We start from the raw sequence: 24,059 nt of genomic DNA, 5'->3' as shown, positions 1-24,059 counted from the left end.
GCGATCCAGGCACACTTGAAGAAGGAAGAACAATCCCAAATGAATAGTCTAACATCACAATTATCGAAATTGGAAAAAGAAGAACAAATGAGTCCTAAAGTCAGCAGAAGGAGGAACATAATAAAGATAAGAGAAGAAATAAACAAAATTGAGAAGAATAAAACAATAGCAAAAATCAACGAAACCAAGAGCTGGTTCTTTGAGAAAATAAACAAAATAGATAAGCCTCTAGCCAAACTTATTAAGAGAAAAAGAGAATCAACACAAGTCAACAGAATCAGAAATGAGAATGGAAAAATCACGACAGACTCCACAGAAATACAAAGAATTGTTAAACACTACTATGAAAACCTATATGCCAACAAGCTGGAAAACCTAGAAGAAATGGACAACTTCTTAGAAAAATACAACCTTCCAAGACTGACCAAAGAAGAAACACACAAGTTAAACAAACCAATTACGAGCAAAGAAATTGAAACGGTAATCAAAAAACTACCCAAGAACAAAGCACCCAGGCCGGATGGATTTACCTCAGAATTTTATCAGACACACAGAGAAGACATAATACCCATTCTCCTTAAAGTGTTCCAAAAAATAGAAGAGGAGGGAATACTCCCAAACTCATTCTATGAAGCCAACATCACCCTAATACCAAAACCAGGCAAAGACCCCACCAAAAAAGAAAATTGCTGACCAATATCCCTGATGAATGTAGATGCAAAAATACTTAATAAACTATTAGCAAACCGAATTCAAAAGTATATCAAAAGGATCATACACCATGACCAAGTGGGATTCATCCCAGGGATGCAAGGATGGTACAACATTCAAAAATCCATCAGCATCATCTACCACATCAACAAAAAGAAAGACAAAAACCACACGATCATCTCCATAGATGCTGAAAAAGCATTTGACAAAATTCAACATCCATTCATGATAAAAACTCTCAGCAAAATGGGAATAGAGGGCAAGTACCTCAACATAATAAAGGCCATATATCATAAACCCACATCCAACATTATACTGACTGAACAGCGAGAAGCTGAAAGCTTTTCCTCTGAGATCAGGAACAAGACAGGGATGCCCACTCTCCCCACTGTTATTTAACGTAGTACTGGAGGTCCTAGCCGCAGCAATCAGACAAAACAAAGAAATACAAGGAATCCAGATTGGTAAAGAAGAAGGTAAACTGTCACTATTTGCAGATGACATGATATTGTACATAAAAAACCCTAAAGACTCCACCTGAAAACTACTAGAACTGATATCAGAATACAGCAAAGTTGCAGGATACAAAATTAACACACAGAAATCTATAGCTTTCCTATACACTAACAATGAACCAATAGAAAGAGAAATCAGGAAAACAACTCTATTCACAATTGCATCAAAAAGAATAAAATACCTAGGAATAAACCTAACCAAGGAAGTGAAAGACCTATACCCTGAAAACTACAAGTCACTCTTAAGAGAAATTAAAAGGGACACTAACAAATGGAAACTCATCCCATGCTCGTGGCTAGGAAGAATTAATATCGTCAAAATGGCCATCCTGCCCAAAGCAATATACAGATTTGATGCAATCCCTATCAAATTACCAGCAACTTTCTTCAACGAACTGGAACAAATAGTTCAAAAATTCATATGGACACACCAAAGACCCCAAATAGCCAAAGCAATCCTGAGAAAGAAGAATAAAGTAGGGGGGATCTCACTCCCCAACTTCAAGCTCTACTACAAAGCCATAGTAATCAAGACAATTTGGTACTGGCACAAGAACAGAGCCACAGACCAGTGGAACAGATTAGAGACTCCAGACATTAACCCAAACATATATGGTCAATTAATATTTGATAAAGGAGCCATGGACATACAATGGCGAAATGACAGTCTCTTCAACAGATGGTGCTGGCAAAACTGGACAGCTACATGTAGGAGAATGAAACTGGACCATTGTCTAACCCCATACACAAAAGTAAATTCAAAATGGATCAAAGACCTGAATGTAAGTCATGAAACCATAAAACTCTTAGAAAAAAAACATAAGCAAAAATCTCTTAGACATAAACATGAGTGACGTCTTCTTGAACATATCTCCCCGGGCAAGGAAAACAACAGCAAAAATGAACAAGTGGGACTATATTAAGCTGAAAAGCTTCTGTACAGCAAAAGACACCATCAATAGAACAAAAAGTTACCCTACAGTATGGGAGAATATATTTGTAAATGACAGATCCGATAAAGGCTTGACATCCGAAATATATTAAGAGCTCACCCACCTCAACAAACAAAAAACAAATAATCCAATTAACAAATGGACAGAGGAAATGAAGAGACACTTCTCCAAAAAAGAAATACAGATGGTCAACAGACACATGAAGAGATGCTCCACATCACTAGTCATCAGAGAAATGCAAATTAAAACCACAATGAGTTATCACCTCACACCAGTAAGGACGGCTACCATCCAAAAGACAGACAATAACAAATGTTGGCGAGGTTGTGGACAAAGGGGAACCCTCCTACACTGCTGGTGGGAATGTAAATTAGTTCAACCATTGTGGAAAGCAGTATGGAGGTTCATCAAAATGCTCAAAAGAGACTTACCATTTGACCCAGGAATTCCACTCCTAGGAATTTACCCTAAGAATGCAGCACTCCAGTTTGAAAAAGACAGATGCACCCCTATGTTTATCGCAGCACTATTTACAATAGCCAAGAATTGGAAGCAACCTAAGTGTCCATCAGTAGATGAATGGATAAAGAATATGTGGTACATATACACAATGAAATATTATTCAGCCATAAGAAGAGGGCAAATCCTACCATTTACAGCAACATGGATGGAGCTGGAGGGTATTATACTCAGTGAAATAAGCCAAGCAGAGGAAGAGAAATACCAAATGATTTCACTCATCTGAGGAGTATAAGAACAAAGGAAAAACTGAAGGAACAAAACAGCAGTGGAATCACAGAACCCAAGAATGGACTAACAGGTACCAAAGGGAAAGGGACTGGGGAGGATGGGTGGGTAGGGAGGGATAATGGGGGGAGAAGAAGAGGGGTATTAAGAGTAGCATGCATGGGGGGGTGGGAGAAAGGGGAGGGCTGTACAAGACAGAGAAGACAAGTAGTGATTCTACAACATTTTGCTATGCTGATGGACAGTGACTGTAAAGGGGTGTATAGGGGGGACCTGGTATAGGGGAGAGCCTAGTAAACAAAATATTCTTCATGTAAGTGTAGATTAAAGATAACAAAAAAAAAGAGAAAGAGAAGGGAGATTACTTCCTGACAGGATAAAACTAACTGTAAATCAACAATTAATGCATGCTTTAAATATCCTTAATTTTGATCACTTAAAGGGTGTCAGATGATCGGCTATGGATGTACACTTTTCTGATAATATTCCTTTCTCTTAAAAAAAAAAGCAGTTCCTGTGTGGTGACCTCCAATGAGTTCTACACAATGGTATAAAGGGCATATCAAAGTGTGGGCAAAGGGTCTGTTTGTGTTTATGCAGAAGATCAAAGCCTAATTTGGCTACCCAGAAAATGAACTAAGATACGATATGAAGAAGAACTTCCAATATCAGCACTCTCTGGAGGAGACATACCAGAAGATGATCATCAAAAAACCTCAACAAAGATCCAGGTGATGCTGCAGTTGTAGCTGCATTCATCCCACTGGTTCCTGGACTTACCATTGGAATGAAGAAGGAGATATCTAAGCTGGCCTGTGCATACAGTAAAACAACAAATTTGACTGGATCTATACTGTTGGAACGCAACCAAGAATTAGGAGAAGTGCAAGTTGTAGCGCTCCAAAATCTTGCAACTACAGACTATCTACTGTTAAAAGAACATGTGGGATGTGAACAGTTCCCAGTAATGGGTTGTTTTCATTTGTCTGATTTCTCTCAGACTGTTCAAGTACAGTTGGACAATATCCACTATATCATAGACAAATTTTCCCAAATGCCTAGGGTGCCTAACTGGTTTTCTTGGCTTCACTGGAGATGGCTGGTAATTATAGATCTGCTTTGGTTATGTAACTGTATTCCTATTATGTTAATGTGTGTGCACAATTTAATTAGTAGTTTAAAACCTATACATGCTTAAGTTACTCTACAAGAAGATATGTCAAAGAAACAATCAATCCTCCCATGTTTTCTTCCATCTGCTACCTCTATAGCTTTTCTTCTTCCTTCCTAATTACAACCCTTACATAGAATTCGTGCCTCATATCGAATTCACCGAGTATCATAACTCCTCCAAGTGGTAAAGATACCTCAAGACAAATGCTGGGCATAGAAGCCACCGGGCATAAACCTGCAAAGAAGTAAAAAGCTAACCTTTCCAAACAATATGGCTTCTCTCTCACTTACCAACTTTACATTTCCCTGTATGGCCCCGGAAGATGACTGGTTAGCCAGAGATGGGTAAGATTCCTCAAGGGAGGAACAACCTAAGACAGGCACAGTCGCAGGGGGTCCATCAGGTGAGAAATTGGGGATCAACAGAGGTGAGGCTTAGAACCTCACTCCCCCTGTTTTGAGAGAAATCTTCTGCATCCGTGGATGTATTATTGCCCTTGTCTAGCTTGGATTAACACATAGTCTACAGGCACACACCTTATCATCTACAGTTGCTCTCTTACAACACTAAACTATGTTTTCTACCTTTATCTTGCATCTACCTACCACTTCAGCATTTTATTTAAAAAAATAATAATAATAATAATAAAGGGAGAAATGTGGGATTCACATATAAATCAAATATAAAAATCAAATGAATTTTCATATTTGACCTGATTGCTTATAGTTCATAATGCGTGATCAAAACTGAAAGTTTTTGTGATGACTGCCCTTGTAAGGTTCACCATGTAAGAACTTATTCACTATGTAAGAATTTGTTCACCATGTAAAAAATAAAAAATAAAAAATAAAAAAAATAAAAACCTAAACATAAACCTCACACTTTTTATAAAAGAGTACCTTGAAAAGGATCACAGATTTTGATGTAGAATTATAAAACTTTCAGAGGAGAAAGTCAAGGCCTAGGGCTGATGACCTTAAGAATTCTTAGCCATGACACCCTAATAATAATCCATACATTTGGACTTCATCAAAACTAACAACTTTTGCTCTGCGGAAGACATTGTTAAAAGGATACAAACACCAGCTACATGTTTTTTAAAAAACCAAACAATCCAATTCTAAAAAAATGAGCAAAAGACATGAAGAGTCAATTCATTAAAGAGGATGTACCTTATGGCAAATAAACACATTGAAAGACGCTCAACATCATTAGCCTTTAGGGAAGTTCCTGTCGAGACCATAAGATATCATTACACACCTATTAGCAGAGCAGCTAAAATAAAAAACAGTGATAACACCAAATACTTGAGAGGATGCAGAGAATCTGACCTCTCATACTTTGCTGGTGGGAATATAAAACGATGGAGCCACTCTGGAAAATAGTTTGACTGTTCTTTAAAAACAAAACATACGTTTACCATACAACCCAGCAATTGCATTCCTGGCATTTATCCCAGGGGACTGAGTTATGTCCGCACAAAAACCTGTTGGTACAATTGCTCATTGACTGAGGCTTTGTTTATAATAACAAAATCCAAAACAAGCAATATGTCCATGATAGCTGAATGGTTGAAAAAACTGTGGTACATTCATGCCATGGATTACTACTCAAAAAATGAAATTATTGATACATATGACAACCTGGATGGATCTCCAGGGCATGATCCCGAGTGGAGAAAAAATGCAAAAGATGACATGCTATATGCTTCCATTTATATAACATTCTAAAAATGACAAAAACACAGAGAAGGAGGACCCACTAGTGGTTGTCAGGGGTTAGGGATGGTGAGGAGGGTGCATCTATGCACCCTCTGTATGCAGAGGGTAGCAGGAGGAAGACCTCTGTGGTAATAGAATAGTTCTGTATCTTGACAAGGCAGTGGTTACACAAATCTACGCAAGTGATAAAATAGCACAGAATTATACATATATTGTATCAATGTCAACTTCCCAGTTTCTTATATTGTATCATAGTTAGGCAAGCTGTAACTACAGGGGAAACTGGGTGAGGGATACAGCATACAGGAGACCGCTCTGTACTATCTTTGCAACTATCTGTGATACAATGTACAATAATTTCAAAATAAAAAGGGTTTGAGGTGGTTTTTTTTTGAAAATCAACATATGAAAGTTCACAGTGGTGAGAACCTGAGTTAGACTGGGTTGCGTTTGAAGTTCTGGAGTGAGAAAGGAACGAGCACATATTTTTGGTATGTGGGAAGATGGGAAGAGGGGAAGAGGGAAAAACAGAACAGACCTGAGTTGCATCTGTAGCCTATGACATATCTTCCCTCTTGATGGCAGAAAGTGGCAGGCAGGCTGTAAAGACCTGGAAAACTGAAGGTTCCAAGGACTGCTTACACTGTAGTTAACGGACCTTGGGGGGTCTCCCACCTCACCGTAAGGTTACTCTCTCTCCAGAATGTAGCCAGCCCCTCAGAGCCATGATACTGGCTGGTCCTTGGCAAGTCTCTAGACCAACTTCTCCTTTGATCAATGGGGAGCTAAGGCTCAGAGAGGAGCAGTGACTTTCCCAGTCTCACACAGGAAGATTAGTGCATCAGAGTGGGAACATGAATAACCCTGACATCTGAGCACAAATTGGAGAAATTAGGGATGGATTGACAGGTGGCTAGTAAGAGAAGATGACAGAAGACCAGTTAAGGGACATTGAAGCAGTCAAGGTGTCATATGAGAGCACCCAGGACTTAGAGACAGATTGCATGGGGACAGGGCATGAGAGAAAGGGAGGTGTCCAGGCTGACCTCAACCTTCGGGCTTGTGTGATAGTTGGATGGAGGTCTCCATTTTACTGGGACATGGAGTTGGGTACAGAATACTTGCAAGAACAGGACTTTGAAGGAATATGAGTTTTGCAATCTGCTCAATTTGAGGTCCGTAGGAGACATCCAGGGAAAATTGTTTAGGAGACACTGGGCTACCTGAGTTTAGAGATCCAGGAGGAGGTCTTCACTGCTCATTGGAATAACCTTAGAACCAGGCTAGTACATGAAGAGAATGTCTGATTGCATCAAGCATAAAAAGAACAGCTACATCCAGATGGTAAAGGAACATGAAGGAAGGAATAGTTTACAAAATTCCAAACAGACCTTCACACTGGAAAGAGGTAACGGAAGAATTGGGTAGGGGACTTATTAAGTGACATTGATTTCTGCTGCCACATTAATGAATTAAAGATTAAAAATCAAGAATCAACATCACCCTCCAATAAATGTACAAGCAATAAGGAGTGTGTGGCTCCCAGGTCAGTTCAGTGACTCTGCACCCTCCCATCTTGCTGACCAGATTGCACCCCCACCCCAAGACCTCCTTTATAGAAATTCTGGAGCCGTAGCACTTCTTCTAACATCCAGCAGGGAACCATGATTCAGGACTGTGCAAACTGGCACAGGAACACTTGGGTTCATCCAAGTCCTCTGCCCCAGGTCCCAACTCTGTTTTTGCAGATCCATTTGCATGCTAATTCACACTGCTCTGCAAACCCTGGCTTTCCCTCTCAAGGGCTAGTGCCTCTCTTTCCCATACCATTCTCATCTCTTCACCCATACCCCTAAGCAATATGGGTTTTGGTGATGAAAAAGAAGGGGTCCACTATTTGTGGGGTCCCTAAGATTCTGTATTCATTCAAAATCCATTTACTGAGGCTCCAAAATTCATCATGGAAGCACAGGCTGCCCTCAAGGACTGGAGACCATGTCTTGCTCTCCTACCTCCACCCCCTAACACAGCCCATAGGATGCAGAGGGAGCAACCCCCCACCCTCCACCAGGCTCCCAAGCTGGAAGCTGTGCTGATGGGGTAGGGGGAGAAGGATTGGGGTCTGAGGATCTATGCAGAGGACCTGGCCTCCTGGGGAAGGTGCCCAGCAAACAGCTGGAGTGCTATTCATAAAGCACAGGACCAGATAATAAATGGGGAGGCTGCATCTTGTGCTGCAAACCCTGACCTGGAAGGCAGGAGAGGCCTCATGGGACCACTGTACAGGGACTGACACTGCCCTGGCTCAGTGCAGAGGAGACCTCTCACACACTCCCTGCCCTACCAGAGGGACTCCAGGATGGGGAAAAGATAAGCTGTTGGGTTTAGAGATGTCTCTTCACCAGTTACATCCACTCTGCTTGACCATGAAACACCAGCTGAGGGGTTACCTTAGGGTCCTGGACATTTGTTTCAGGGCATCTAAAAATGGAGATGAGGTGACCCCTTCAGTGCCTCCCATTAGGTCTAATTAACCCGAGCCTAGTCACACTGCACGTCTCTCTACAGAGCAGGAGAGCTCCAGGGCCCCTCAACTTCCCGCAGTTACTTCTTAAAGTCCCCAGGGTGTCTACCAAGAGCTAAGCACAGGGTCGCTTCCCAGAAAGCCAAGTCCTTGGGTGCCACCTGGGAGCAGCACGTCACCACTGCCCCTGCCAAAGTGCCCTGAAGATCAGCACTGCATCCCTCCTGAATCCCCTCCATTCACTCCCCATACTGCCCAAGTTGCCAACTCCAAACCATAGTGGATCTGCATATTGCATGGAAGGGAAGGAAACTTGTAGTATTCTGTTAGTGCCCTGCCCAGACTCCCTTTCCCAAGGGATACCCATCCACCAGCTGCTGGGAAGGCCATTCCCTTCTCCTGAGAACTACCCTTTACTGATGTGTGACCCTGGCTCAGTGCAAAGGAGACCTCTCACACACTCCCTGCCCTACCAGAGGGACTCCACCCACCACTCTAGACCCGGTTGAAAACCCAAGTTACTTGTGCTTCTGACCTACCGGCTACAGATCGGAGGTTCCCACAACCTCCCGCTTAGGTTTGATTAATTTTCTAGCGTCACTCGCAGAACTCAGGAACACTTATGTTTACCAGTTTAATAAAGGACACAAGCTAACAGCTAGATGAAGAGAGACATAGGGCAAGGTCCCAAATAAAGGAGCTTCTGTCCTGGTGGAGCTTGGGGCCTGGCTTGGGGTCATGTGGAGGCGTCCTGGTTCCCCAAGCTTGGAAGCTCTCCTTGACTGAGAAGCAGGACCCAACCTAGCAGAGCAGAGTTAAGCTCTTCGCAGGGGCTTTTGCGAGGGTTTCATTACATAGTCATGATTGACTAAATTTTGGGCCATTGGCTGATTCAGCCTCCAGCCCCTGCCCTTGGGTGGGGTTCCAAAAGTCTCTGATTAACATGACAAAACACCCATTTCACATTTAAGACTGCAGTGTTTTCAGGAACTGTGGATAAAGACCAAATATATCTGGGAAATACATATTTGGTCATGCTTAGGACTCATTATCACATCTGCCCATGGAGAAACTGAGGCTCTGCATGGTGAGGCAATTTGCCTCAGGACATAGGCTGGATGAGCAACAGAAGCAGAACTTGAGCCAGGTTTGCTGTCTCCCAAGTTCTTTTCCTGTGCTCCATCTTATGCATCTCTGAAGCTCCTCTAGGCCCACAGAGGTGGGCTCTGGTTCCCAGACCTTGGCCTCCCTACCCCACCATGCAGCCTTCCTGGGAAGGCCTTATTGTGCTTTATTATATTCCACATTATTGGGGGAGTCTGCCAGGCCAGACTGTGCCTGGGCAGAGCTAAATTTAAAAATCAGAGAGGAAGAGTGTCTACATGCATAGCATCAGTGGATACAGACACCCACAGAGCCTGGCAGAGGCCCTCTATTTGCCTGTGTCCTCTCCACCAGCTAAGCTAGCAGGCTAGTAAGGTATCTGGGGGACACTGTAGAAGCTGGATTGTGTAGCAGTTCAGTTTTGCTATGTAACAAAGCACTCCAAAACTTGTGGCCTAAAACAACTATTTATTTAGTTCACAGTTTCTGTGGGACAGCAATGTGGGCTGGGCTCTAGTTGGCAATTTGATCTTGGCTGATCTCCTTTGTACATATGCAGTTAGCTGTCAGATTAGCTGGGAACTGACATCAACTGACATGAATCATCTCTTTTCCAATGGTCTCTCATCCTCCATTGGCAGCCCAAGACTGTTTGCATAGCAGCTGGGCAGAATTCCAAGAAAGTAAGTGGAACTGAGCAAGGCCTTTTGACGCCTGGGCTAAGGACTCACACACCATCACTTTCACCAAATTCTATGGCCCAAAGCAAGTGACAGGCCAGCCGTGATGGTTCATTTTCATGTCAGTTTGGCTGGCCCATAGGGTGCCCAGATACTTGGTTGTTTTTTGGATGAGATTAACATTTAAGTCAATGAACTTTAAATAAAGCAGATTGCCCTCCCTAATATGGGTGGGCCTCATCCAATCAGTTGAAGGCTGACCTCCCTCTACCCTGAGCAAGAAAGAATTCTGCCAGCAGGCTGCCTTTGGACTTGAATGCAACTCTTTCCTGAGTCTTCAGCCTGCCAGCCTACAAATTTTTAGACTCACCAAGTCTCCACAGTACTGTGAGCCATAGATGAAAAGATTCTGTGTATGTGTGTGTGTGTGTGTGTGTGTGTGTGTATGTGTGTGTATACATGTACATATCTCCTGTTGGTTCTGTTTCTCTAGAGAAACCTAATATACCAGCCCAGATTTAAGGGATGAGGAATAGATTCTGATGGCAGGAGCTGAAAGCCACATTGGAAAGGGTGAAGGCACAGGGACTGAAATGTTACAGTCATCTTTGCTAATGATCCATCACAGGCTGGGCTCAGGAATGGGATGGGATTTCATAGGGGTTTTGATAAACCAGTCAGGTGCAGCTTCCCAGAACCCCCCACTTGGTATCAAAGAATTCAGAAACACAACTATTTCTAAGCCTCCCTGAGCTGGGAGGGACTCCACACCCGGATTTGGGAGTATGTCTCCCCTCAGACTAGGGGCTCCCTGAGACCTGTACTGTCTTCCACCGTCCAATTTAGGACTCAATGTAGAATGGAGAGTTCAGGTGGAAGAAAGCTGTCCTACTTCCCCTACAGAATGCAACAAGTTCTAGGGTCTGACAGCAGCCAATAGTCAGATTTCTCCATGGATTTCCCCAGCATAGTTGGCACCATGACTGAGATATACTGAGCCCCTATAAGTGATCCTTGAATGAACTGAGTGCTTGGCTCATGCCTGACTCTGAACACACACAAGTCTTCAATTATGCAAACCAGGACAAGTCCCAAGTAACCTGGACAAGGACAGGGCCTCAGACTTGCCCAGCCCACTTTATAGTCCCCTTGAGTGCCCTCCACATTGACTCTGTCCCATTCTGTCTCTGCCTCTGCTCAGCTTAAACAGTCAGCTACCTCCCAACTCCTGGCCCTACTCTGTCTCCTGCTCACCCTCCTCTCCAGGAGGAGCCTGCAAGCACCACACAGGCACTTGGTAAGGAAGCCAGTCTTGCTGCATGTGTATATCCTGCAGGACCCACTTCTCCCAGATATAGCTCTGAGCTCTGGGTAAACTCAAGAAGTGGGGAGTATTCAAGGGAGAGAATGTAACAAGTGGACAAGTGAGGCAACTGGAGTCAGCCTATGAGACACCCGGGGCAAGGCCTCTTGTGTCCAAAAGACCCATGACAGCAGGGGCTGGCTAAAAAAAATAGTGCAGGCCTGAGCTTCCTCCCATAAGCCCTGAGCTCCAGCCCCCAATTTGTCACAGACTTGCTGAATGATTTGGGGCTGCCGCTTTGCTTCTCAGCTTCCCCATATGTAGAGTGGAGATGATGACCATCTACAGCATGTTCTGCAGGCAGCCTGCCCACCTCCTTGGGGCCTTGCCACTTCAGGAAGCTCCTGCTGCAAGACACACAGTCTGTACCTGAGAGCCTTCTTTCCTGAGCTGCGGGGAGGCCAAGGAGGCTGCAAGTGCCAGGAAATGAACATCCCTCAGAGGAAACCTCTATCTGTAACTCACAGGAGTGGATGGACAAATACCCCAGCACCCTTTCCCCTCAAACAGGATGACTCTGGGGCACGTGTCTACCCTGAAGTCCAGAGTTTCCCATCAAGACTAAGTTCCAGTTGCCTGCAGTGAAACTGGCTCCATAATGTATCCTTTATGTGCTGCTTCCCTCCCCTGTTGCATTGCCCCACTCTCACCCAGTGCAGTGATCTCCTTGCACTCAAATCCTCATCTCTTCTTTCAGGGGAGCCCAATCTGAGACACCATCCCAGGCCTGTCTGTGCCACAATTAGCCTGTGATCAAGATGACATCAGGGTTCCCCAGCAGGTGTCTGAACCCAGGCCTGGGAGAGGCACTTCCAAGCCCTCATCCTACTCTGGACCCAAAGGCTACAGGGAGATATCACAGGATGTTGGCTGGACTCCCCATGTCATTCTGGAATGGCCACCAAGTCCTGAAACTGAGGACAGGAGATGCACAGTACTGATCAGCTGGAATGCGCACCCAGTATGTCACCAACGGCTGGGTGGCCCGGACTCCTGGCTTATGAAGAGGCAGCACCCTGCTCCTCCACCAGTCTACCGAAACACAGGAGACAGGGGGAAGGGAGGGAAACTGGACAGGATGATAGGTTTCCCACCAAGTCTCTAGAGCAAGGGAGGCAGGGGGCCATGCTGATCAGAAGAATATTTCTTGTGTCAGCCTGCAAACCCCTCCAGGGCCAGGCTTTTTTTTCAGATCAGCCATCCCGTTCTGCACTTCCAACTCATCCCTTCCTGCCACCATGACAGCCCCACTTGGACTCCTGCCATTTCCTGCCTGGTGTCTTTGGCAGCCTCCTTTCCAGCCTCTCTGCCTCCTCTCTCAGCCTCCTATCCACCCCAATCCATCCTTCTAAAGTGGATCTTCCTGAAACAGGCTGGCAAACTACTATGAGCCAAAGGCTGCCTCTGGCCTCTTTTTATGCAAACTGTGAGCCAAGAATGTTTTTAGCATTTTTACATTTTGTTTTTAAAGAGGACTATGTGGCAAAGACATTACCAACCTCTGTTCTAAAGCATAAATCTCATCCTGCTTAAGGGAGTGAGTGGCCCTCCTGCTGGTCTCATCCCATATACTCCTGCATTCCTTATGCCTGCTCTGGACCTGAAACACCCACCCTTCCTCCGTCCTACGCCTAGTCAACTGCCTACTACATCATTCTAAGTGTTCCCCTGGCTGGGCCTTAGCCTGTTGGCCTCAGCCCATGCCTTGACTTCCCCTGCTCTGCTCTGTATGATAGGGGCCCCTGCAGGCTCTTGTATGGGTTGAATCACAGCTGGATTTGGCCAATGGGTGGGAGATGAGAGGGCAAGAAGAAGGAAGCTCCAGGATATTTCCTCCCAGGGTCTCCAAACTTGGCTGGGTCTTGTCCATGGCTCTGGCTCCCAATGGGTATACCTACCATGGTTCCAGCTCCTACTGGGTGACCTGAGCCCCAGAACCACCACCCCTTCCCTCCTCTTCTTCCCCAGGGTGGTGACAGCTTCCTGCTGTGGCAAATCTCTGGGTGGCCCCTGAAGGACTTCTCAGCTCTTCCATTACCTGTGCAGCCAATTCCCTGTTTTTAACCTCTGTTAAGCCCTGATTTCCATTTTCCAGTTAGGACTCTGACCAATACACCATTCCTCCAGACACCTCAGACTCCTAGAGGCACATGGGCCCCTACTATGCCTCAAATAACACCCTTTACTCATGGCTTCAATAAGCAGTTCTTGATGCCTATGGTGCTCTAGGCCAAGGGTCGTCAAGCCATGTCCTGCAGACCAAATCCAGCCCACTGCCTATTTTTTTAATTAATTTTTATTGGAACACAGCCACGTCCATTCATTTACCTATTGCCTATGGCTGCTTTCAAAGGGAGAGTTGCCAGCAACAGAGACCCTGGGTTACAAAGAGCTGGATATATTCACCACCTGGTCCTTTACAGAAAAAGCCTGCCAACCCTGCTGTAGATCAGCCCTTGCTATTCAAAACAGTCCCAGGACCAGCAGCCCAGCTTCACCTGGGAATATGTTAGAACTGCAGATTCTCAGGCTCCACCCCAGACCCGCTGAATCAGAATCTGCATCTTAACAGGGCCCTCAGGTTAATATAACAGCACACTGAGGTTTGAGAGGCTCTGCCTTAAGAAATCATCCCCTTATCATAGCATTCTTCATGCTCATCAGGGATAATTGCTGAATTCATTGTTTGTCCTCTCTCCTAGAGGAAAGCACTGGGATTATTCGTGTATTGTTTTCCGCTGGATTCCCAGCCCCTTAATAAGGTGCTGGCACAGTGGCTCTCCAACAAATATATCGTTGAGGAGAACCGTGGAAGCTAAAGGGGGAGAAAGTTTCCAAAAGAGCAGTTACCATTTTTGATATGTTACCACATGGCATTGGGAGAATAAGGGACAGTGTCCTTCTCTCTTGCTGTTAGCACAAGCTGGTCAGTTTGACAATATTCATCAAAATTAAAAATGCATGTAGCCTTTGGCCCTGTATTTTCACACTTCCAGACCTTTATCTTCCAGGTAGACTAAAGTATTCATCACACCACTGGTTACAAGGGCAAAAGATTGGACACAACCAAGTGTCCATCAACAAGCAATTTGCTCAGTAAGTTATGGTATATAATCAAACTGCAACTTTAAAAGAGAAAGAAGGAACTGGAGCACTCTCCAAAGTATGCTGTTAAGTGAAAAAAGCAAAAGGCAAGACAGTATTCAGGTAATTCCTAAAACAGGACAGAGAGAGAGAAGAGAATATATATATATATATACTCACTTGTATATTCATAAACTATCTCTGGAAGTATGTACACAAAAACCAGCAACACTGGTTGGCCATGGGAAGGGACCTCTGGATTGGTAGGGACAGGGATAGGAGATTTTTTCACTGTCTACCCTTTGGTCTTTTTTTAATTTATATAAACAAAAACAAAAAAATCAGGAAAACCTATAGAAAAAAATAGAGAAGTATCAAACGGTATAGATATGTTTTAGATGTCCAGTCTAGAGCTTTGCTACGCAAAATGTGGTCCAGAGACTGGCAGCATCCGAGCCACCTGAGAGCTAACTGGTAATGCAGGGTCCCAGGCCCCAGCCCAGATGGACTGAGTCAGAATGTGCATTCAAACCAGAACCCTAGGGAATATGAGCACATGGTGCACTCTGCAATGTGCTGGTCCAGGCAACCAGAACAACCAGAAATCTTACTTCTAGCAGCTCCACCTGGTTTCCATGGTCTGCTGCTAATAAAACAGCTGCCTTTCCCCCTTAACTGGGGCTCCATCCCAGGAATACACCAGGTCCCAGGCTGTTCCCATTAAGGGGGAGGTTTTCAACAGCTCCTCCCAGGCCCTGGCTGGCCCTAAGCCCAGTGTCCTGGCAGGTCCCCAGCAAGAAGACAGCTCACTTCCTCCTCCTGGAGCTGCTGGGATTGCTCAGAACAGCAACATTTGAGAGGCCTGCACTCCCCCAGTTTTAAGCTCTTTCCAACATGATAAAGATGCATCTGTCTGGCTCAGGTTTGTTCCTAACTGGTATTTGCTTAAACATCCACCCGTGCCTCTGGGTACCTGGTACCCTGACCTACTGAAGGAAGGAGCATTGGGGGGCCCCTGGAGAGAGAGGAAGGAGGAGAAGCCAGGAGCTTGGCTGCTGTCTCTGCATCCTTGATTCATCTGAACTGCTCCAGGCCACATCTGGAGGCCACATCTGGAAACAGTGACGCCACTGGACTTTTCAGAGCAGCAGGGAGAAGGAGGGGGAGAGAAAGGGGAAGTGTGCTGACGTGGGTCCAGACCACCCAGAAGTTTGCAGTTGGAGGACTAAGCAGGGAGCTGACCTCTCCCCCAGTGCTTCCCTGACTCCCACTCCCAACTCCCTGAGCCCACATCAGAGTGAGCAAAGAGCAACCATGAGCAAATGCCCCACACTGAAGCTGTGCTGAGGCTTCCTCCACCTTAACCTAGAGAGACTGGGGACAGGCCAAGTCCTCTCTCTCTTTCTGGATTCTACTCCTCCCGTCTCCTAAAGGCAGCCCTTCCCCCCAAACAGAACCCCAAATCCTCGCCTTCTCCCTTCATGCTCCCTCCTAGATCCTTCATAGTTCCCCCTCCTAGCCCACCATGGCTAGTGCCTCTCAAATTAAAAACAAAACCAAGCCATAAAACCACTAATAATTATACAGTCCTGAAGAGTTTACAAAATACTTCCCCATACTGTGCCTCACTGTGTCAGCTAACAGCCCTACAAGGTTAGAATTCCTACCCCTACTCCACAGAGGGGAACAAGTCAAAGGACTTGACAAGATCTTCCAGCATGCAGGGAGCAGAGACCTCAGGCCAAATGCACATGCAGTGGCCATCTCCCTGGGCTGCAGGTCCCTTACAGCACTGGACTCTAAATCAAACAGGTCTTTCTCCAACAGCCACCTGCTGACCTCCCAGTTCTGTGAATGATTATGTCCCTTGCCTGGCCTAGCCAGACCCCAAATTCAGAGACTTGTTCCCTCCCCATTTCCTGTGTTGTCCCCTGCCCAGGTCTGCCTCATCTGAGAGTCTAGATAAACATCTTGTCACTTTCTTCCAAACCAGCACCCCATCCCATCTTTGGAGCTCATTTTTTGATGTATTACAACACAGATGAACCTCAAATGCATTACGATAAGCAAAAGAAACTCTCTGCAAAAAAGTACAAACTATGATTCTTTTTGTATGGAATTCAAGAACAGACAAAACTAAACTAAAATCAGAACAATCATTTCCTCTGGGAGGGACCAGAAGGGGCACAAAGAACATTTCCGGGATAATGGAAATGTTCTGTTTTGATCTGGGGCGGAGGGGGTGGGAGTGACACAATCTATAAATAGGTTTAAAAAATCACCGAGCTGAATCCTTAAGATGGATGCATTTTACTGTGTGTTAATTAAACTGCAATATTTTGTAAATGGCACAATGAAAAAGAATGCGGCTGTTGGAGTCAAGCTCTATTTGGAGCACCCAGCTCCTTATAACAGATCCTAAAAGGATGGAGTGGGTGGTGGGTACTTATCACCTTTCTCTTGGCTGCCCACCATCTGAAACCCCACCTTATATTCGGAAGAACCCAACCCTGTGGATTTACTGATTTACTTTCTCCACTGATGAGGGTGCAGGCCCAGAACCAAGCTCACGGACACTGCCCAGAACTGGAGTCTGGGAGGAAGCCACAACAGGCAGGGACTGTTGAGAAACTGGCCACACACAGACAGTGGTGCAGCAGCAGCAGTGGTCAGCCACGTTCTTCCTGTGGTCGGTCCCTCTGATTAATCCCATAGGTCACACTGTAACCTTCTAATAAATCCTGCTTCTGCTGAGGCCGCTCGGAGCCATTTCTGTGGTTTGAGACCCAATGTCATGGCTGGTAAATGCTGTATGGAAAGAGACCAGGGCTGAGTGTCGCGAGAGCTGGGTGGTGTCCCGAGTCACTCTGGTTCATCAAGTCCCACCACCCGCATCAGTCGACAGCCAGAGGGAGTTTGTCTCAAGACCAGCCTGGTTCACGAGGGAAAGCCAGAGGGCAGGGAGTGCCCCTGGAGGGCAGGGAGAGCTGCTGAGGACAGCTGTGGGGCAGGCCAGCCCAGCCAGGACTTCCAGTTTCAGCTCTGTACGTGCAGGCTGTGCACACCAGTCTTCCTGGATGTAGGGGCAGGGCAGGGAAGTTCTGGGATAGACCAGAACCCGTGGAGCTGTGTCCTTACAACTAAAATTGAGCACTAGGCAGGAGCAATCTTCAAGAAATGAGGAGCCCAGGTCCCTGTCTAGGGTATGTGTCCTGGGGATGAAGCATAGTCTGGACCTCAGGGAGATCTTAGCAAGAGAAGGAGACTGACCCCAAGACATGAAATGTACCTTACAGCTCACAGGTGTGAACACACACACACACATGCCCACATGCATGCACACCACAGATTAGCCTCCTCAAATAAGACAGGTGAGAATATGGGAGAGTACCAGAGCAGTCCCACTGCCTGTGGCCGTAAGGAAGCTTCTGCCAAGCCTTGGTCAGGCTGGAAGCTACTATTATGGGTTGAGCTATACTGAGTGTCCAGCTGGGGCTTAAAATAATAAGCATTTATTATGTTGATGAGTTCTTTGGATGCACTGGGCAGCTCTTCCTGAATTGTCTAGCTCACTCTTGTGCCTATAGTCAGCTATGGACCAACTAGGTATCTGGATTGATCTTGGCAGGGCACTCTGACAAGCTGGACACCAGCTAGCTGTGGTGTAAGCTAGCCTCAGCTAAGAAGCTCGTCTCTGCTCTGTGTGGCCTGTCATCCTCCAGCAAGCTAGTGTGAGCTCATTCACATGGCCATGGCAGTGCTGGAGAGAGCAAGCAGAAGCAGGCAAGGCCCTCGAGGCCTGGGCTCAGAAAGGGTACAACATCCCTTCCACCACCTTTCTTTGGCCAAAGCAGATCACAAGTCCAGACCAAACTCAAAGGGTGGGGAAACAGACTTCCACTCTTGGTGGGGGAGCTATGAGAGCATGTTGTAAAGGGTGTGGATTCAGGAAGGGGTGGAGAGTTGGGCCAGTTTTGCAGTGACTGCTACTTAGGGCAACAGCCCCCTGGTGTTTCTGCCAAGCCCCTGGTTTTCAAGCAAATATCTAAGCCATTCACTGGCTGCTTTGAGGGCAGCCTCTTATACTTTTCTCCACAAGAGACCCTTTTCTCCGTGGAGTCTAGACCAGGAAGAAACATGAAGACAAGCTGCTGGGATCCCTACAGGTCAGTCTTCATCTCTGATTCTGAGTGGGTTAGGAGGCCTTGGTGAGGAATTAGCAATGTTGGTCATGGTTGTGGGACGGGGCAGTTGTAGGTAGGGTCTCTCTTAGCCATTTGGGGCTTCTAACAAATTACCATAGTTTGGGTGGCTTGAACCACAGTCATTTATTTCTCACAGTTCTGAGGGTGGGAAGTCCAAGGTCAAGGTGCTGGCAGATCTGGTGTCTGGTAAGGGCCCACTTCCTTGTTTGCAGATGGCTGTCCTGTTGGGTCTTCATATGGCAGAGAGCAAAGAAACAAAACAATTTCTTTTGTGTCTCTTCTTAAAAGGGCACTAATCCCATTCATGAGCACTCTACCCTTGCGACCTAATCACCTCCCAAAGTCCCCACCTCCTAATACCATCACATAGTGGGCAACATTTCAACATATGAATTTTGGAGGCACACAAACATTTTTTTCCATAACATTGTCTGTGTGGCATTGGGCAAGCTACTTAACGTCTTGAACTTCAGAGATAATAATAGCACCTGTTTCACAGGGTTGTTGTGAAAATTAAATGAGATCATGCTTACAAAGCAATTACCAGAGCACCTGCCCTATAGTAATTATGAAATAAATGTGAACTATTTTAATTGTTAGGGTTCTGGTCGTCCAATCCAGAATAAGGACTGTGCATTCTATGCCCCTAGGGGTGGGGCAGAGTAGGGCAGGGTGAGGCTACAGGCATTTTAAAGAGAACTGTTCCGACTTTCAATGAACAGACTCACTTGAGTTCTTCAGAATTTGGGAACCACATGAATAGCAGATGCTGTTTTGGACTTTAGCAATACCTGTGACTTTTTGCCTGAGAGCTTTCTCTGGCTGCTTGACTCCATTCTGTCCATCTGTACTTAGGGAATTAACATGCTTTCCCAGTAATCTTCAACAAATAACTGAATGAGAGTTGGTGTGTAAATACCCCAGCTCCCTCAACCCTCAGATGCCACAAATCAGATGCGCATTCTGCGCTGTCTCCCAGACTGTCTCAGCAGGATTAAGCTCCAGTTGCGCACAGTGATAACCTACTTCAAAATGCACCTTGCATTGGCTTCTTTCTCTTCCCTGTCTTGATACCTGAAATTCCTATTGGTGGTCTTGGGATCACTTCACAAATAAGCTTCTTGTACTGGAATACTTGTCTCAGGGTCTGCTCCTGAGGGACGTAGCCTAGGAGTTCATCTTTGGTGAGGCCAGCCCTGCCAAGCTAGTGGTCTTTGGAAGGTCCACACCAAGCCCAACCTCTGCACAGTAGCCCGAGTTGCCTGAGAAAGATAGAACCTTTGGGCTGCTTACTCCGAAACCACCTCCATCCCCAGGCACCCAAGCTAGAAGGCATCTAAAAGACAAATTTGCCTCCTTTCAATCCCACCTCACACACTCAGGGATCCTATATGATGTCCGTTAAGCCATCTTGACCTGAGAGCAGGGACGGCTTATAGATTCCATCCCAAGTGCCACCTCTGATCAATTCATAGAAGCTATCTAGAGGCTCCATCCAACGTTACGGTTTGCAGATATAATTAGTGATGTCTGCCTTCAGCACTGCAACGGGTGAGCAGTGGCTTTCTGTCCACTATCCTGGCTCTAAAAGTAAATTAGTGCCTTCGTGGTAAAGTTGGCTGAGGTTTTCTTTAGCATTCCTGGTCCACCAAGTCTGTCTCTGCCTCTTGCTGAGCTACTTCCTTCATCTGACTTGCCCCATCCCAGATAATAAGCCTGTGTGCTGAGCATAGCCAACCATTTTCTGAATAAGGAAACTGAGGCTCTGAACTATTAAGTGACTTTCCCAGAATCACAGAATTTATCAAGATAGAACAAAGGTTTTTAAGCAGGTGGACCTACACCAAAGTCCCCATGCTGTATCCTTTCATAGAGAAGGCAGGAGTAAAGGTCTTTAACCGAGCAGAATAGCCTAACACTTCTCTTTTTGTTAAGAGAATCCTTCTGCCAAGAGAGGACTCATCCTTTTTTGTCTTCTCCAGCCAGGTGGGGGCTCTTTGGGGGCCAGTGAGGAGCCCTACCCCAACTCCACAGCCACCTGCAGAAATTCCTCTGCTGGGCTTTGGCTCCACCCTCTTCATTCCAAAGAGATGGATCTCCACCCAGAATCAGGAGGGGTTGCTCTTGCTCTCACTTATTTGCAATCCTTGAGCAGCTGTCTCTCAGGGAGGGTTGGAGACTGCCTGGGAAAGCCAGAGGCAAAATTTTCACTGAAGCAGGAATGAGTGGGGAACTTCCAAACCTCCAAGTGATGGAAAAATCCAACAGACGCCTTCCCAGGGTAGTGGCTCAGCATTCCCACAGGCAAGGGCTGAGACGGGGGGCCTTAGACCACAGCCTCTGCCTGGAGCCTGCTGACCAGGCAGCCTGCCCTTCTGAGTGTGGCTTATTCTTTCTCCCAAGGAGCAGCTCAGGACTTCGTGTACATTCCTGTAGTAAGCTGCAACTCATTGCTCTGAGAAGTCTTGGGGATGGGAAGCACAGAGCCACGGACTCTCCACCCACAAACATAGCCTTCAGTTTGACCCTGCCTGCCTCTCAGAGTACCTAACTGGGCACCTTGCTCTGGTGCTGTGTTCTGTGGGACGAGACAGCAGCAAGGGGCAAGGGAGGGAGGGAGGGAGGAAGCCACCAAGACCTTCCTAAAGGCTAGGACTCTTCTCTTCAGCTAAGACCCAGTCCCCCAAGGATGTCTTCACTCCTGACAGCTTGCCACCCCAGCTATGGACAGCAAGGGGTTCAGTGGGCCGACTGTGAAGTCACCTAGACCTGACTTTAAATTCTTCACTAACAAGTGCTTAGATCCAATTCTCTAGAATCATAGCATGATATGGGAATTTGTAGGCTCATGATTTACTGAGGAAATGATCTCAGGAGAAGGAAGGGAGGGAAGGAGGGCAGGTCAGGAGAAAATGCTTGGCAAGGAGGGGGTCTCAGATGGAGTCTAGCCTCAGCCTGATCCCAAGGGGAGCCTTGGGGGATAACTGGTCCAGATTCATCCCCCCTTGAAGTAAACAAGCCAAGCTTTTGTACCCCTGTGTCAATCAGTAGTTGTCCTGTGGAAGATGGGGTGGGAGGTAGAAGAGGATGTAAGTTCCCAGGAGGTTCAGGACATGAGTAATCCCATCAGCCACAGGGGAGCCTCCAGAGAAGGTCAGTTATAAGCTTTTAGCCACCTGCTGGCAGTGGCTGGAGGAGGGGGCACTGGCTGCAAAAGAAACCCAAGTGGGGCACCAACACTGGCTATCGCACTGGGCAAGAGTCAGTTGACTCCTCTGTGAACCAAGCATAACACTTAACCACACAGGTGTTCTGCAAGTAAGTACAAGGCCCCCAAAACAAGGTACATGAAGGAGCTACCATTCCTATTGCTTGCAGAAGTCACTTTGGTAAGGAGGTTACTTTGTATGTGTCAACTTGGCCAGAGCATGGTGTGCCCAGATATTGGTTCAACATTATTCTGTAAGGGTGCTTTAGGATGAGATAAACATTCATATCTGTGAGCAGATTGCCTTCCATTATGTGGGTGGGCCTCATCCAATCCATGGAAAGCCTAAATAGAGAAAAAGCGTGACTTCCATGAGCAAGCAGAAATATCGCCAGCAGACGGCCTTTGGACTTGAACTGCAGCACCACCTCTTCCCTGGGTCTCCAGCCTAGTGGCCCACTCTGCAGATCTTAGACTTATCAGCCTCCATAATTGTGTGAGCCAATTCCTTACAATAAATATCTCTCTCTCCATGCATGTGTGTGTGTGTATATATATAGAATGGTCTGTCTCTCTGGAGAAACTTTATACAGCTATAAAGGAAAGCAGGAAGTGGGGCAACCCAGAATTCAATGGCACTGTCTTGCCCTGTGTACCACCCAGCCATGCTTGTAGGAAGTTTGTGACACTCCAAATCTCCACTGTGCTGAAGCTAAATTCTGGGGAATCAGAGCCCCACTCTCCCAGCCTACCTGGCATCCACTGAGTCAGCTCTCCAAGCAACTTGTTCAGGTAGGCACCCTACACACAAGGCTTCTCCCACCAGTCCCCACCAGCCTCTATATACCCCATCCCCCCTGAGCCTAAGGTGCAAGGAACATGAGTGGAGCGGTGAGTGTCTGCAAGAGGGAGAGGGAGATCCCACAGGGCTGCACTTGCTAGCATTCACTGCCCCTCCTGGTGACCTCACCAGGATGCTGAGGACCTGGACCATCTCAAGGGTACGGGGAGGGGGGGGGATGTTCCCTCTTTTCTTCCTGAAGTGAGGGCTCCCAACCCTTCCGTATGTCATCAAGACTGATAAATGCATTATTGTGCCCTGGCTCTGACCTCCACAGAAAAGTTAGCATCTTGGTGGCCCCCACAGGAGGACACGCTAGAGCCCTGGAGAGAGCATGTCCTTCTGACACCGTGATTTTGGACCTAGCTCCCAGAACTGTGAGAAAACAAATTTCTGTTATTTTAAACCACCTAATTAGTGGTACTTTGTTATGGCCACCCTAGGAAACTAATACAGTGGATTCAGTAAATACTGCTCCACAGTTCACTGAAGTGCCACTGTCTATATTCTGAGGGAAATCTGAAGATTAGACTAGGGAAACTGGTGGCTGCACCCAAATGCAGTTCTCACAGATCTGTCAGAGCAGCCAGCTGCACTTCCCAAACTAATCTGCAACCTCAAAACCACCACCATTGGCCTGACAGGGAGACAAAGGCTCAGGGAGGGTTAGTTACTTACCCAAGGTCACAGAGCTGGCAGGTGGTGGGACCCACTTGAACTCAGACTGATTCAAAAGCCGGGGTTTTGTGACCCTTGGGCTCCAACGAGGATGCCCACCTGCTACCACATAGGGAGGCCACATGGGTATCTTCTCAGAGCTCCGTGCCTGCTGGCTCACCTCATGGATGGCTCAGGCCATGACTCAGAGCGGCTGGAGATTTTACAAGCCTCTAATGGGCTAACTACCCGATAACTTAATTATGCAAAAAGCCACATGTGAAACTCACGCCCTAGTAATCACATAATTTATAAGGAATGAGTCTATCTTCTCCTGGGGCCTTTGGCTGTCCGCCCTTCATGAAGGCTCAGGGGAGTTTTCAGGCCAAAGCAGGGAGCCACAAAGAGGGGCTCCATACCACCCCAATCCCTCCTACCCCTGCTCCTAGTCCCAGAGAGCCTTGACTCCCCCAGGCCTCCCTTTTGCCTGGACCTCTGCACAGTCCACATTGCAGTGGGGACCCAGGAGCAGGGAGGCTGAAGAGTTGACATAATGGGGAGGCAAGGGAAGC

General features: G+C 46.5%; 1 protein-coding gene across 2 annotated transcripts in view; it reads right to left on the bottom strand.

Moving 5' to 3' along the window:
• SMOX (spermine oxidase) overlaps positions 1-23,680 on the bottom strand; it is a 104,008-nt gene extending 80,328 nt beyond the window's left edge. The window contains exons 1-2 of one of the 2 annotated variants that reach the window (XM_073236882.1): positions 23,509-23,680; positions 18,875-19,011 (exon numbers count right to left, since the gene is read on the bottom strand). The gene's annotated coding sequence lies outside the window, so the exon portion shown is untranslated. The remainder of the gene's footprint in view (positions 1-18,874; positions 19,012-23,508) is intronic. The other variant, XM_017663885.3, reaches the window with a different exon arrangement.
• Between the last annotated feature and the right edge of the window lie 379 nt (positions 23,681-24,059).

The sequence above is a fragment of the Manis javanica genome, chromosome 5, assembly GCF_040802235.1.
Source record: "Manis javanica isolate MJ-LG chromosome 5, MJ_LKY, whole genome shotgun sequence".
Taxonomy (NCBI): Eukaryota; Metazoa; Chordata; class Mammalia; order Pholidota; family Manidae; genus Manis; species Manis javanica.
This window is presented reverse-complemented; position numbering and strand designations above follow the sequence as displayed.